This window comes from Berghia stephanieae, chromosome 2 (assembly GCF_034508935.2).
Source record: "Berghia stephanieae isolate SIO BIC M18660-M18661 chromosome 2, UCSD_Bste_1.3, whole genome shotgun sequence".
NCBI classification, from domain to species: domain Eukaryota; kingdom Metazoa; phylum Mollusca; class Gastropoda; order Nudibranchia; family Aeolidiidae; genus Berghia; species Berghia stephanieae.
In genome coordinates, this window is record NC_088361.1 from 130,024,613 (window position 1) to 130,029,038 (window position 4,426).

Consider the following 4,426-nt stretch of genomic DNA (forward strand, 5'->3'; position numbering starts at 1 on the left):
TCATCGGAGCTCCCTGGAACATTTCTTTGTATTTTTAACTGTCTTTTTCATTTGATGCGCATACATTTTCAAAGGGGTTGAGATCGTGACTAACTGAGGCCATGGATTCGTCTGGATTTTCCTTTTCTCTAAAAATTATTTTGTACGGTTTGCCATGTGTATCGTGCATCCAACCGAGAAAATGGCGTTACGCATTGTCAGCCTCATGTGCTGATCAAGCACCAAGTGGACAAGTAAGTATCGTCCATCAACATATTTGGTTCAGTAAAACAACAATAACGCCAGTGTCCTTTCCGGTAACTCATTAACGAATTAACAGCAAACGATGCTTCATTCGTAAAAAGAACAAGAAACCATTTGTTAATTGTCCACTGTAGGTGCTGCTAAGCAAAGTAAAGCTAAGATCTATTGTACTCTCTTCGTTACTGAGCATTTATTTGACAGCGTGATTGCAAGCCTTTAAACCAACGTTTTTCTTCTGCTAATATATTGGTTGCTCAGGAGCGAATTTTATACAATGTTCTGGTAGAGTGAGAGAGAGAGAGAGAGAGAGAGAGAGAGAGAGAGAGAGAGAGAGAGAGAGAGAGAGAGGGGTGAGAGAGAAAGGACTATATCTTATATATATATATATATATATATATATATATATATATATATATATATATATATATATATATATCAAGGACATCTATACTCTAACGTGCACGTTCAAAAAAAATGATTAAAGCTGTAATTAAGCATTTTATTACAAACAGAATGAATAATTTCAAGTTTATGGCTATTACAAACATAGTGAATTTTATGACTTCAACGCAGCAGGGACAGGCTCGACACAATGATATCTACTTATAACGATATGCTTTAATATATAGATAATGAGTAATTAACTGTGACAGATGTGTACGTATTTGAACACGTCGACTGTGACGAATTAAGCGTAAGATACTTTTAAAATTATAAAACTACGCGCTCGATATCCGTTCATTCGTTCATGTATTTTTCTAGATAATTTTAAGATGTTTGTCGGAGAGGCGCTTGATCTTATAATGATTAAAATATATAAAATTATCATTCACATTTTTTCTCATTAAACCAGAGGTTTTGAATCATAAAATTAAGACTGCATGAGGATAACTTGCGCTGTAGACACGTTTGTTGAAGTTACAATTGGTATTATCATCAAAGTTTTCATTGTCACCACCATCATTATCATCATCATCATCATCATCATCCTCCTCCTCCTCCTCCTCATCCTCCTCCTCCTCATCATCATCATCATTATCATCATCATCATCCTCATTATCCTCCTCCTACTCCTCCTCCTCCTCATCATCATCATAATCATCAACATCATCATCATCATCATCATCATCATCAACTTCATCATCATCGTCGTCGCCGTCGTCGTCATCATCATCATCATCATCACCATCATCATCATCATCATCATCATTGTTATTATTATTATTATTATTATTATTATTACTATCATCATCATCATCATCATTATTACTATTATCTATATTATTATCTACGTTATCATTATTATTATTACCATTATTATTATTATTATTATTATTATTATTATTATATGGTTCGACTTTTGTGATTTCATTGTTGTCGTAAAAAAAAAAAAAAGACAGAAGTGTCCTATGCGCCTTTTCTATTGCGATGACCTTTTGTCAACGATACTATTCTTTAAATGTAAAACGTTTATTATTTTTAGTATTGTTATCATTAAAAGACTAGGGCCACATGATTCATTCCCATCCATCACCTGACATTTGTGACACTTGAACGCTTCTTCATGCTCTAGATCACCTGTGCTCTTTCATGCAATCAAGCCATTGCTGGACAAACTGGCCACCTGCCCATGAGTTTAAAGAGCGTGGCGACGAATAATGAATAATAGAATTATAGCCTAAGGGAAATTTAACTGGTTTGTTTAATCATTGTGTCGAAAACTGTGATAATATTCTAACACCATATCAACTATCACCTCTTTTCACAAAATAAATAAATAAATAAATCAGAAATAGCAATGGGACTCGAACTTCAATAGAGCCGTGAATTATATTGCTTTATATGTTGTGTGCAAAGACCATCGGGTCTGAAGATATAACCATGATTCGATTATTATATTAACCGAAGGGGTAATGACACTAAAGAGATAATGAGCCTGGCTGAGAATCCCAGACGGGTTTTTTATGGTCGTGTAATAATATTGAAGTGGCGTTGTCCTGTACAGAATGTTAAGTTCCTGGAATACTTAACGTGTGTACTTACCACATAAATTCCACATGCGCAGACCCTACGCAGTTGAAGTTATAAAAATTCATAGTTTCCAATGGGGTGGGGGGTGGAATGAATGATATGAGTAGGACTTCAACTTTGTTAAAAGCGTTCTTTTCCAAAAGTTTTATAAACCTTAAAGTTGTCGATAGACTTCACCAGTTGGAGATAAAAATGCGTAGTTACACGAAATTTTCGTAGCAGTGACTGGTTTGTGAACAACAATTCTTGAGGATCATTTTGTTAGAGCTTTCAAACGAATAAAAGTGGAGCTGCTTCATTAACCGTGTAGTGCATGGTGGGTTAATGGGTCTGACAGCGAATATTGTATGTTACTATTGGATAGATTAGCGTCCAACTACAGGTTAGTAAGGATTTATTAACATTAGTGTAATTTTACCGACACTGGGATGGATCCATTTCCATTTGTCGGGTCGTCAATAAAGATCATCTATCCTCGTTCTTTTACGTCCGTGATATTAAAAATCTGCCTATACACCCTGCTAGTAAAATATTTATGCCACCTTATGATTCAATATGTAACCTATTCATTATAAGTCCTCCAAATTACTGGTTACATACACACTTCCAAAGAGTTTGGAACCAGAAGAGTAGAAGGCATGACATCAAGACTTCTCTGACCCATTGATAATCACCAACAATCTGAAATTCGAGTATGAATTTGTGCATGGCAAACAAGGGTAGTATTAACCAACGCTGTCTTTGACTAAATTATTATTGGATATGCCACTAACAAGACATTACGTAACAAACTATAATACGATGTCTTTCATGTGCTTAGAGCATTGTAATGATAATAAAACTGTTGACATGGACCATAAAAATGCCAAGTTTATTGTCTGAAACTACTATAATAGTTTATAATATTTCATCACAGCTATTTGTATAAGCCTAATGGATCCTAAGCACTCGGACAACGCCTATGCATAATTACTATGACACTCTGCCTGATCAAAATATAAGAAACTCGTAATATTAATAGGGAACAAAAGTGTGATGTCAAAAAATGGTTCCAATCTCATCGGAATTGTCTTCCGGACCATTGGATACATACCTTGTGTAGTTGATATTCTGATTTCAGAATGATGAAATGTGCGGCTATGTGGTCTAGTGATATGACACTCGATTTGGATCGGAAGGGCCTGGGTTCGAGCCTCGTTCGGCGCATAGTTGAGTCCCTGGAAAATGCCCTTTACTCACATTCTCTCACCGTAAACAGGTGTAAAATGAGTACCTGGCTGTTGACAGCTTTGTCTCTGTCGGAAAAAAAATTGTAATATCGCCTAACAGGCGTCATGTCTTGTTTTACTTGTTACCAGTTGCTGTTGGTCAGGGACCTTTGTAAAGCGCTTTGAGCAAGTTTAGTGGATATTGCTCTATATTAAAGGTCAATTTTTACAAAATATAATTTCCACCCTAATAATTATTTTAGGTAATCAAAATGAAGTATAGAATACACGTGGGCAATTACAAAAGAATAGTGGACCCAGATTCCAGCTAATTATCGCTCCATATAGAGAAGAGGTTCTCAACCACCGGTCCGCGAAAAATAAAATTCCCGTCAGCAAAGAAGGGGTCAAGATACTGGACCAGTAAAAATAAAAGCTCCTTGAATGAGAAGATGGTAATGTAAGAATGACGTTTTGACCAGCAGCGTAGCCTGAGACTTCAAAGAGAAGCGGTTAAGACAAGGATGGGTGTGAGAGGTCCCGAATGGGTTCAGTAACTGAAAAATAAAGTTCTACACACGCACGAGAGAGGTCCCCTTTTTTTTAACAACGTAGACCATAGTGTTAAGCTAATTTATAATATAAAATCGTGGCTTACCTCTTGGCTGCGTCTATTTGAAATTAAAATCTAGCCTCCTATCTTTACGACTTCCAAATTTATTTTCCCGTCTCAGAATCAAATATAATTGAAATAAAGAAGGCGCCTTTTCTCCATAATGACTGTGAGCCACGGAAAACGATCGAACCAGTTATTGTTGAAAGATTTATTTTAATTTCTACTCTTTAAAGAAAATATATTCTATTAAGGGTTTATGGGAACTCATCGTAGCCTTTTGTTAACGTAATTTGCCTGAAACTAAAGCCCCCCGGTTTCCCTGTGTAAG